This window comes from Passer domesticus, chromosome 3 (assembly GCF_036417665.1).
Source record: "Passer domesticus isolate bPasDom1 chromosome 3, bPasDom1.hap1, whole genome shotgun sequence".
In the NCBI taxonomy this organism is placed as follows: domain Eukaryota; kingdom Metazoa; phylum Chordata; class Aves; order Passeriformes; family Passeridae; genus Passer; species Passer domesticus.
Window position 1 is genome coordinate 44,024,744 of NC_087476.1, and position 12,660 is coordinate 44,037,403.

At 43.0% G+C, this 12,660-nt stretch overlaps 1 long non-coding RNA gene across 1 annotated transcript; it reads right to left on the bottom strand.

Annotated features, from left to right (window-relative positions):
• Positions 1–8,534: 8,534 nt before the first annotated feature.
• LOC135298048 (uncharacterized) lies at positions 8,535–10,335 on the bottom strand. The gene is made up of 3 exons (XR_010360015.1): positions 10,027–10,335; positions 9,249–9,399; positions 8,535–8,836 (listed from the first exon to the last, which is right to left on the bottom strand). It is a non-coding gene; the product is annotated as an uncharacterized LOC135298048 (long non-coding RNA).
• Between the last annotated feature and the right edge of the window lie 2,325 nt (positions 10,336–12,660).

Consider the following 12,660-nt stretch of genomic DNA (forward strand, 5'->3'; position numbering starts at 1 on the left):
CCCCTGTGAAAAGGAAGTGATGGGGTCAGAGGCTGCATGTGCACTCAAATTTAAGACAGCACTGTAGTTTGCAGAGGTTGATGGCATGCCTGAATATAGCAGCACTTGGGACTGAACACAAACCTGCCTCTCCTTCCAGCAGCTGAACCACTCAGCTTCTCTCTTCTCACTGTCACACATGACCAGTGTAGCTGCCTTGCCTTTAGCTAAGTCACTCCTTGAGCCAGGCATATATAGGCACATATATACAGCCTCACACACTCAGCCCAGTTACAGCCCCGCATGAGAAGCTGTCCATGCCCATGCTGGTCCAGGACACTGATTTTTCCTTTTTCTTTATCCAGGACCAAGCTTTCTTCTGCCCTCTATGTTCTCTAGGTATCCAGTGATACATCCACACAGCAAAATTAATAGTCTTCTGAAATGTACAGTTGAGAGAGTGACTGTCTTAGAAACTCATGTACTTCCTAGTAATTGGCTGAATGCCAGGGTGAGGTCAAGTGAAAAGTGTTAATTTTGTGGTTATGTAGAAACAAATTCAGCATCCCAAAATGTGCCGTTGGTCATGCTTCTTTCTCATCCATCTTGATGCTATCAGTAAGAACATGGACCTCCACTGGAATTTTGGCTTATTCAGGCTCTTTATATCCAGAGGTATTTCCAGTATGGACTGCACAAATTCATGAGAACACATTGCTAGGATTCCCTCTACAGCATCAGCCCCCAGTAAGTTGTATCAGCACTTTCTTTGCCAGATGGCAAGAGGAAGAGAGCCAAGAGCATCACAGGGACAGGGACAAACAGGTAAGGTAGGAGAAAAGTGTGGGAAATTCCTTTTCTAAACAGAATGCTAAAGAAATTATTCATGCAACTTTACCCTGAAAACAGTCAAGAATTCTAGGTAGTTTGGTGAGTTGGCACCAGTTAATATTTGTTTTTTGCTCACATAGCCTGAGGATCTACTATAACCCATTCAGGTTTGGTTAACCTGAAGCTTTGAATTCAACCTTCCCAATTACAAACCTTAAAAGAAAGAAACCTGTTAAATAACAAACTGTGCAGTGTGTTACTGCAAAAAAAAAAAAAAACAAAAAAAAAAAAACAAAAAAAAACCCCAAAAAAAAATTGAAAAAAAAAAAAAAAAAAAAAAAAGAGCTGTAATTGCATCCTGTCCCTAGGGATTATTTGAAAAACCTAGCACGCACTAAGAAGACATTCTGCCGTGCTATGGACTGTAAACATAGTCCTGGTGTTATCCTCCTCACATTTTCTAAGGAGAGAAAAAGTTGCTTGGCAAAAATGCTTATTTAGCTGTGGCACACACAAGACATGGCATGATGGGTTGGCCACAGCTGGATGCCAGGTGCCCACCCAAGCTGCCCCATCACTGCCCTCCTCAGCTGCACTGGGGAGACAGAATGTAACAGAGGTAAGGGCAGGCAAAGATCAGACACCAGGAATTGTCATGGTCAAAACAGGCTCAGCTTGAGGAAAATTAATTTAATTTATAGCCAATCAAGTCAGAGTAGGGTAATGAGAAATAAAACCAAAATGGGGTCACAAGTCCTGCTGGTAAATCTGCTCCAGTGTGAGCACCTTTCTCCATGTGTTCATAGGTCCTGCCTGGAGCCTTTTCCAGCACAGGCTTCCCTCATGGTCGCAGTGTCCCTCAGTCATGGGATCCTCCAGGGGCTGCGGGTGGATCTCTGCTCCAGAGAGGACTCCCATGGACTGCAGGAGGCATCCTGCCTTACCATGGTCTACACCAGAGGCTACAGAGGAAACTGCTCTGGCACCTGGAGCACTTCCTTCCCCTCCTTCCTCATGGACCTTGATATCTACAGAACTGATTCTCTCACATATTCTCACTCCTCTGTCTGGCTGCAGTTGTGCAGGTGGTTTTGCCCTTTCTTAAATTGGTTATCCCAGTGTTGCTGATGGGATCAGCCTTGGCCAGCAATGGGTCAAATTTGGAAACAGTTGGTGTTGGATTTATCAGACAACAGGGGAAGCTTCCAGCATATTCCACAGAAACCAGGCCTCCACTGCCTAAACCTTGCCACACAAACCCAGCAAACATGGATAGGTAGGTACTAGGGCATAAAATACATTAACAACATCACAAAATACATGATTGGAACATATCTAACATAGTTTCTACTAGTATATAGTCTCTTTGAGTTTTTTTGCTTTGTTACTCTACTTAATGGTCACATTAGTGGCTGTATATGCTGAGAAATAATCACTTGAGATGGGATTAATTTTGTTTGCCTAAGGCCACCTTGAAACTGAGGGCTGCAAGCTCAAAAGCACATCCTGTCTGTAAATGTCACTCCCAGCCCAAAGCTCCAAGTCTCTGCTGCTGCCTTCCCTTTACTCCATGAGACATCTTTACACATATCTTATTTTTCCTCTAGGACCACACAGCTGAAATGTTTACTATGACAGAAATAAAGTCTCTTTCTCCCCACTTTTGCTGTACCAAGCTGTGTGGCTGGAGAGTGGGCAGAGTAATAGGTCACAGTGAAGTGAGAGATGCAGTGCCCAGCTACTGTTTGCTGCAGAAACCAAAATAACAGCCATCAATCTTTATTGGGGAAAAAAAAGGGGGGGGAAATGCTTTCTGTTGAAGCTAATGGGGTATTGCCTTGGTAAACTTAAAACGTTTAATCCTATGTTAATAGGGGAAAAATAATATAATATACAGTAGAAGAAAATCAATAATGAAGCCAAATACCATATATTTCTGGATTCTTTATTTAAATGCAAAACTATTCTCTGTTGACCCATGTCCAAAGGAAGAACCTATCTCTGATCTGAAGGGCAGTCCTTGGATGGCTCACAGAGCACTGTAATTATCTAAGCTACAGTGACATAAGACAAGCCACAGACTTTTCTCCATCCCTTAGGAAGCCTGTCTTCCCTCTTCTCTTTGATGCAGACACAGCACATGAAGAGGGAACAGCCTCATGGCTCAGGCACAGCTGTGGCCATCAACAGTGCAGTGTCTTCATGGTCAGCTGAGGATCTGCTGCCTAGAGCTGAGTTGTACAGCTGCAATCTCTGCCTTTTGCTGCTAACTACCTGAACGGCACAAACCCCTCTCAGTGGCAGTTACTAAGGGGATGCAAAGAATTTTAAAAATCCCTCTTAAAATTCCTAACTAGTGCCAATGCATTATAAGAGGCTTTCTTCAGGCCACTCTTTTACTGCTGTTTGGTCAATTAGGGTAAATGAAAAGACAATGCCCGTGATTTCCCACTCCATCCTTTTAGTTCCACATTAACGTAATAGAGCAATTAACACTTGAGGCTTCAGCCCCTGCACCTGCTAAACTGGAGCGAGCAGTTGTGGCTGCTAAGCTGGGAAGGCAGAGCTGGGGCACTGGAGAGCTGAGCAGAGGAGGCAGAGCCCTGAGCCAAGCTGAACGCGCAGCCTGGGCAGGGAGGCTCTTTGATGTGCACAGAGATGCAAACAAGAGGTTGAACCTCAGTAATAAATAGCAACACTACACAGTAATAGCTGGGAATTACTGAGTGCTTCACTCTTATATAATGCCAGTCATTTTGCAAATGCTAACCTCTGCTATTAAGTATGCATACTGTGAGCTTATTAGTTTATTTTTTTTCTGTTTTTCTTTTTTTTTTTTTTTTTTTGCCTGGAGCTGTTCCTCAGTCTAGCTCACAACATAGCCCCACACCTAGTTACATCAACGTTGCTCCCTAGATTTTGATGGTGCTGACAAGGGAGGTAGGGCAAGGAAGCTCTTTGCACCAGTGGAGTCCTTGAAGCCTTCATATTGTTAAACCACAGGTTTAGGCAGAATTATATTTAATTCCTCACTCCTATATTTAATTCCTCACTCCTATATTTAATTCCTAACTCAAGCAATGCAGTTGTGATTAAGATTTTACTGCCTTTCATTACGGTCTCGCTCCCCAGAGCTGTAAGAACAATTAAAAGGCCTTTTTCCATGCCCTTGACATGACCCTTTCAAAAGTAGGTTAGGGCTCACCTTTCGCCTTCTCCTGCCTCACTGCTATTAAAGACAGGATTGAATTTTACAGCCACTAGATCTACTTAGAGTTACGTTATGATTCATAAATTCCCCCAGGCAGAGACTGGAGCAGATCTGTTGCTGGTATAAACTGGCACAGCTCCACTGATTTTGACAGTAATTTGCACCACCTCACCTGCATATGTTTTTCAAGGCAACATGTTACCATTGGAGCAGTAAGAAAATGAATGGGTCGTTATCTTGAGCACTGTACTTGTGTTGGCTACAGCAAAGACACATGAGCCGTGGGTTTGACTCAGTATTTCTTTGGCTGATGGGGAAATCATGGTCCTACAGATAAACAATATGTTTTCTGTTTGTTCTTTTATCAATATCTGGGTAGAACATATGGAGGAGGTTTTGAAAGCTTTCTTCCGAGCAAGGTTGTTTTCCACTTCAGAACTGCCAATTAACCATGAGAAATCCGTTCACTGGAATGACAGAACGAGCAAGATGTACAGCAGGAATAGTATGGTCTGTTGCAATAAATTACAGGTTTCTTTTTCATGTGCAGCAGTAGAGGCGGCACTGATGCAATTAGCTACAGCTGGTTATAGAAAGAAAACATGCATCTGTAGATGGCTCAGGCTGGAGGGAACTGAGATGTGTTCTCTGGAATTTATCACTGTAGAGAGAGCAGGGGGGGAAAACAGCAATATTCATTCCTGGCTAGAGCAAACTTTAATAACCTTTATTTCCCCCCTGTTAAACTAACTTAACCTAATAAATACATTTAGTCCATTACACAGCAATTAGCAAATGCATCTAGGTCATCACAGATGCTCCAAAGGAAGGATATGAAGAGTCCATTTTCTGGAATAAAGGATTTGAAATAATTATTTTCTGAAGTAAAGAGCTGAAGTGTGCCATATGCTGTATGCCCTTTTACCTCTAGCCTTCAAATATCCCATTTAATTTTGTTGTAAGGAAGGCTTGGGACTAATTTGCCAGCAAAGCTCTTGATGAAAGCTGTTCAGAGTTTGCATGTTCCCAGGTACCACAGTTTCCAGAAACACAGGTACAGAGGATGTGGAATACATGCATGATTTTTAGCACCAGACTCATAGTATAGCAGAGCTTCTCTTCACAAATGGGCTGATGACAGATTCATTTTTTTTCTCTGTCTGTTTTACCTGCCCCTTTAAAAAAAAAAAAATCTCTGTTCACTGTTTTCTGCCACAATCCTCCAACAAAGCATGTGTTTATCTTTTTTTCTTTGAGAATCATGGGATTTTTTTTACTTCTAGAGGCAACACGTTTCCTCAAATAAAGCTGCACCTGAATGCAGCTGCACCAGTAAGATTAATCAGAAAAAAATTATAAAAATCATGCGTGTTTCTGTGTCTGAGGCTTTCTTCCCCTTTTCAATTTCCATTTCCCCCATTTTTTTATTTTCATACATCCGTGAAAAATAAAATTAAACAAAACTTTTCCCCTGAAACTGTCTGTGGCAAGGTTTCTCCTTAGTCCCCTGCTTTGTTTGCCTCTCTCATTGCCCTGGCCCTCATCCTTTATGTAATATTATCTGCCAAGGTCAGGTCTGACAGAAAGGAGTGAGAGATCTGCCAGACCAATTCTTTCTGCTGTTGCTTGCAAGTGACTTTGAGCAAGACTTGGTTGCAAATAGCATATTTTCTCAAAATCTGACTACTTTTGCCACTGTACCACAATTTCTCATAATCTGGCAATCCCACAGCTCATCTTCTCCTGTGGAAACATCTTCAATAGCTCCTTCATCTTCTGTGCTTTGCAACGTGCATAAATTAGTGAGTTGGATCTTCTCCATTTCTGTTATGCATGAAACACTAAGTTCTGGGGAGTATAAGAGAATGATAGCCATGAACATTAATATTTCCCAACAAGGCATTATGTTTTCATCCTTCAGTTCTACTAAAATCCTTCCATGTATTTGAGAGGTAGAAGGTGTTTCACGGCTTCAGCATCATAAAAGCAGCTTACTCAGCTATTTTTGCTATTGCTTTGGGTCAAAATACCATGGCAATGGCTAATTTGTCCTTTCTTAGAGTAAACTCTAAGTTGAAACTCTTTGGGTTGAAAACATTGCAGGGTGGGAAAGGAGAGGTGACCTTGAACATTGGTATTTAAGCCCAAAATTCAAAAGGGACTTCTGGACTTTTATCCCATGCTTAATCTATGTCTAAGCTGACAGTCCAGCAAAAAAAAAACACAAAGGAGATTACACCAATGCAGCATGATCACTGATTTGCCACTTATTTTCAAAGCTGTGTTTAAAAGTAAAATGCCACTTCTTAAAACTTCCTCCCCTGTTACATAGCCTGCTTTAATGTTCCATCAAAACAAAAAAGCAACTGTTCCCACATTAGGCATACATTAGCTATGGAGAAAAAAAGGAAAAACATTTTATTATTACATGCTTTGGAAAAGGAAAGGAGCCAGGGTGTGTGCCTAGACGACAAATTTCTATAATCTCCACACCTATAATTTACTTCAGAAATGTGTGGTTACCTTGAAGAAAAGAGGGATCTTCCCAGCTTGCCAGCATAATGAATGATTCAGGTGTGAATGGAAACACATGAAGGGAAAAATAAAGATCTAAGGAAGACAGAGTTTAAAAGCTGTAAGGCTAAACAATGTCTCCTCAGACCTCACCCACTCAAATTCCTGCCCCACAACTCAGCAAAAGGAGAAAAGCTGTCTTGATACTGGCACCCTACTGCATTCAAATAATAAAAAGAAAAAGCAAATATTGAAACCCACAGGACAGATGGCAAAGGAAGCATTTGAAGCTCTCAGATCATCCTGTAAGTTGAAAACAGATTTTGACAAGCTTCAAGCTATTGAAAACGGATCCAAGGAAGACTTGAGGCTGCTCCAATTACTCTCTCCTTAATTACAATCAATTTTTGTCGTGTGCTCACCAGAAGGAAAAAAAACCCCTCCCTAGCTTTTGTATTGGAGATGGGAAGTACAACCTGTACTCATACATCCCATTTGTAATACTGAATGCAGAAGATGTTCAGAACACAGAGGAACTGTGGCTACTTAATTTGCTCATGAGCAGAATACTTTATACCAACTGCTCACAAAAGGGATAATGAGAAAGTCTGTTTTCCTCATTACTTGCTTTGGAACCAATCTTTACGAATCCCACCGGTAATGGAAGACTAAATTGAGTCAAAAGAGATCACTTAAAGTGACCAAAAAACCCCCCATTTTCCATATCACAAATTAGCAGTATGTGCTGATGTACTCAGTTTGGATATCGTTGTCAGTGCTTGTCCAAGAATCTGGTAACAAGGAAGAATAAATCCATCAAGCCAGGTATAAAGGACTCCAGCAGTGTGACACATTTGTTTAGCATCCCAGGGGACCCTGCTTCAGCTGGCTTCAGCTGACTGCGAGCTGCTTGTCTCAGGCTGAGCTAATCACCTGAGGCTCCTTCATCAACAGCAGCACTTTCAGGTTTGGGACACCATTCTCAGATAACCTGAAGGATATCTGAAAACTGCCTTCCAGAAATGCATGTGCCTCTCTGCTGATTTTGGAGGCAGTTTGAGCTGACAAGGTTAGGCTGAGGCTGCAGTTCAGCTGTACAGCAAATACTGCCTGAGGGCTCCAGCCTGTGGTCACATGTTTTGACGGACCAATTTTTTATCAGTGGGTCTTGCACCAGACCTGGCATTATCCACACTCTTGCAGATGGAAAAAGCCAGCATAAAAAAGAACAAATGTAGAGCATGGGCTCTGGCTAACTTGATGGGAAAGCAAAGGTGCAGCTGTATGGGATAAGGCTCAGGTTTGGGCACTCCATAAGGAATAGGGATGGTGAAACACATCCTGGGGCACTGGCATTTCAGCTGTCAGAGAGCCTCAAAGCTCCTTGAGGGAGCAACATAGAGAGCCCTGGGGGAAATCTGTGGTGTTCCTGTCCCTCTGGGCTCCGGTGGCACAGAGCCTCTCTGTGCATCTTTTGGGAGAGGGAATGAAGTGTCAGGCTGGACTGTCACCGGTGGGAGATGGCTGCTCTCTCACGAGGCAGTAACACCAGACCTCCCCTCCCCACCTCCTGCATCTGGGTTCATGCCTAAGTTTCTGCCTTCTCCACGTGAGAGAAGGGCGAGAGGAAAGGAGCAATCAGCTCTGTAAGATTTTGAGCCCACGAGCAATTGACTCATGTCATCCATTCCTTTGATGTACCGGGGCTGTTTGTGGAGGCAGATGATCACAGCTCGGCCCTGGACAAGCTGATTGTTTCAATCAAAGATTTAAATGAGTGCCACATGCAAATACAAGGAAATAAATCTGAGCTCCAGAGCAGTCTCCACCCTCCTGGGACCCCTTGAGCACCTGGTGGCATGGAGGTGCTGCAAGGCTCTCCAGCCATTGAGGATAATTCCTTGTTCTGCTCAGCCCATCCATCTGCCCCGAAGACAGTCCACACTTTTAAGTAACTCAGGAGCCCAGGGCTTATGTTTTAAAGTAAATTTTACATGTTTATTACATGTCTCTTCTGCAGGATGTTGTCAGGATAGAGTTACAGACCCATCCTGTGCCCAAGTGTTTCCTAAGGGGCAGCTCTCAGGTGCTCCCTGCTTGGTGTGCAGGTGGGTTCCAAACTCACTGTAAGGCATTCCTGCCTGCCTCGTGCTGGGTGCCTGAGGGACTGGATCACACCTGAAGCGGCATCTCGACTCCAGTCTTGTGGATCTCAGTCCTTCATGAGTAGGTTTCTCAGAGTCTACAGCAGTGCAAGTCATGAAAACAAGGGACAGTGATGCAGTCCTTAGGGTAAGATATCTGTGGAAGAGCCATGAGATATCTTTGTAGTGAGGAGAGGAAATGCAACTTGTACATCCAGAACTCTTGTTGCCTTACTAACAGCAGTGTAACAATGTGTTCACTCATTTTGCATGACTGCGCAGCCCAGAACTGCAGGTTTTGTTCCACATTGCCGCTCAGTTCTCAGAGAAGCCTGATGGTACGTGCATGTAATTGCTTTTCGTGTCTTTCCTACTGAACCCAAGTAATTGATATCAGTTTGAATATCATGACAGAGTCCAAGTAGCAAAATACAAGGAGAATTCAAAACAGGTTGCATCTTTGTCCAAAAGTAGGCAGCTCTGCCTGGTGGGAGCTTGCCTTTTGTGCTTCCAGTAACTTAAATGGGCTTGAGAGCTACCTGTGCTGCTACCAAGTTGCTACTCCTCACCTGAGTTATCCAGAGATGATTCATCTTTTACAACATGTTTTTGTGTTCGTGATATCCAAAGAGGAGTTGCCAGCTAATTTGGGTGGAAAGTTTTGCACTGCTTTTAGGAATGTGAAGCTAAGTCTTTTAATCCTGGTCTGGCCTTTGTAAACTTGGAGAAAGAAAAAACACACATGGCAAGAATAGCATCATACAAATCCCGTTTTAGTTTATTCCAGTATTTATCAAACATCAGGCATTCACTCTGTAATAAATATCAAAGACCAGAGGCGTAAGAATAGGTGGGGATAGAGGAAAAGATGCAAGAGGCTTCAGATACACATACATGAAAACATGTAAATTTTAATGTAATAATGTAATATAAGAGACATGTCTGATTTCATGTGAAAGGGAATCTGGTTTTGAATTTAAGCAAGCTGCTCTTGTTCAGGTCTCAAACTTTGGAACCATCCAATTACATCAGGTTCAGGGTTGTGTTTGAGTGCTTTTCTGCCTTTTACTGCTCAATAAAACACTTTGGAGATGTGAACAAACTATGGTGTAGATGTAGATATGCAGATATGTAGATATTTCTACATGTAGATATTTCTGAGTCAGCAAATAGCCTAAAACAATCATTCCAGAGCTGCAGCTCTTTCTCTCCATCTCTAGGAGCTATTTACTAAAATTTTTACTGTCTTGAGAGGCTGCTGACACAATCTACCCTGGGAACACTGTGCAGGACAGAGGAAGAAAGACCATACAGAGTTTTGTCCTTCCTAAGCAAGTAGAGCCTTACCTGCTGCTGGCAAGGCAAGGGATGCTGCCAGACTAGCATTTTTAAGAGGAAAGACAATTATGCTGAAACTTCTGGCTAAAGAGTTCTACACCACAGCTTCTGTTTCTCAAATGAAACCCCCAGCCACTATCACACCATCTTGTTGAAGTCCTGGTGTGCTGTTCCATGGATTGCTAAACACAGCTCTCTGGGATAGAGAACAACAAACAAACATTTGTGAAATCACAGTCAGAACTGTGAGTTCATTCTTGCTGCACCACTTGTGTAAGATTTCCAGCCAGCGTTGTGTTTTGCCCCAGTACAGGGGTCTGCCCATCCTGAGGAGCCCACAGAGCTGGGGCCTACTTGTGGCAATAACATTTGGCAAATTAATGTTCCACAGTTTCTCCAGCACCTCTGCTCACAGTGTAGCAATTTCACAACAGTGTGCATGTAAATAAACATCAGAGATGATCTGAGCTGTCTGAGCAAACCTCCAGCCAGAAACACCACACTTTATTGGAGGGAGCCACTTAGGCTGTCATGCTAATGATATGAAAACAAACATAGTGTTGTGAGGCTTAATATTGGCGAACATTTGCTTTTACTCTGCTGAGCATGTGTGTGTCTCATATGAAAAAATAGCAACTAATGGATTATTTCTAATCATACTTCCTTCTTATGTTTTCTTCTCACACTCCAGTTTTACCCTCCTCACACTTGAAAGTTAATATTGGAATGTTGGCATGTTATTTCTTTTTACTCCACCTTCTCTGACTCCTCAGTGCATGAACCATCTCGTGCAGGGACCGCGTGTGCACAAATCTCATTCTCTTCAGAAATATCTTATGACAGCAATATCTGCTCTGGTTCCTGAGGGGATGCATGGTCCTCATGGAGTCAGGCAAGGGGTACAAAATGCAAGTACTCTGTATAGAAGGATGGCATAAGCAGCATGCTAATGCTAAGGTGACGTGAAGCTGTGAATTTAAGTGAGGGACAGCCTTATGAGTATAGCCTCACGGCCTGTGGAGGGATAACACCTAGATCCACATGTTGCATGCCCATGCATGGCTGAGCTTTAAAGCTATGCCAGCAGCAGAGGAGCTGCTCCATCTTCCTGCTCTGCAGAAGCTCTGTGACATGGAGATCCATACCCACAGCTCAAGTCTTCAGGAAAGATGAGTGCCAGGCCTCATGCATGAATAGAAATTCAAGATATTAATGTCCAATTTTTGAGATTCACAGTGGCTATAAGCTTGCAGTGTTGGTTGGAAGCAAAGGTTGGAAGCATAGTAGCATGGGATTTCTCAGGATAATTGTTCTTTGCATGAAGAGGAGGATTCGCTGCATTCAACTTTAGATACTTGCAGTATGGCAAGTTCTCCACAGACAATGAAGAGTAAATAGATTCTTCTGGGGCAAGGTTAATCTTGTCCTCACGTAGATATCTAAAATAGGTCAGATGAATCATCTCCTGTGAGTATTTCTTTCCGCTGACTATAAAGAGAGCCTGGCCTCAGATGTAGACCTCTGTATTACAAATGTCTAGAGTGAGGTGTAAAGAGTTCATCAGAAAAATATTTGCTCCGGATGAACGTGCAGAAGCAGGCTCCAAATTTAAACGTCAATATTTAATGCACAGCAAAGAAGTGTAAATATATCTTCAGGTTTGAACTACGGATATTAATAAATTTTGATTACAATCTCTAAGAGAACAAACACAGAAAATCAGCAGTGTGTTTCCTTATCCCTAGGTCAATGTCCTTGCAGAAGGTTGCTGCACTTTCCCGCTGAGCAGCAAAGGAAGCAGAGGACAGGGTTACAGTCGTGTGCCTCTCCAGGATTGTGGGTGTCAGCGGGAGCACACCCCTCTCTTGCTAAGTGACAACCTCTGCTCCTCTGCCCAGGGCTCTCCCAGCTCACATCAAGGGCTGGATGTGTCAGCAGCCACCGACATTCCACCCACTGTGAGATGCCCCAGCATCACCAGGGCTAATGCCACGAGTTGGTGGCTCCCTGTTTGTGCTATGACCGTGACATCAACAGGGCTGATTCATCCCTGTGACATGAAGTGCCAGCATCATGTCACAATCATCTTGTGCCAGCAAGAAGAAACAAAGCAGGCAAAACCCCAATAACTGATAATGCTCAGAGAGAAAGTAATGCAAATTCTGCAGTGATTCAAGATTAAAGAAGCATTAAAGCAGTGGGACCTACATGCTGCCCAATTTTAAATATTTGTGTGGTACTTCCTGCCTATATTTGTATGTTTGAAGGATGAATTCTAGAAGAAAAGTGCTTTCCAACTGACAGAAGGTAACATTTCACACTGTTGTAATTAAAGGCATGTCCAGTGCTAAACCCTGCACCCAGGAGTGGCTGACAGTGATGAGGAGTAGCAGCAAACAGCAACACTCCTGTCTTCCTTTACCTGAAGAGTCAAAGTTGCAATGTGGATCTTGCTTACTTTGAGAGAGGCAGCTGGAGGCCATCCTGCCTGAGGAAAGACAGCCAGAATTCCCTTCATTTAATAAAATGAAGGGAACTAAAAACTGTGAATCTGCAGGAGAGACAGAGTGTTAATCCCCCTAATTTTATCAGGTTCTTCACTAGTTCCTCCTTGTTTGGACTTATGTCTACCACCTCCTAGTC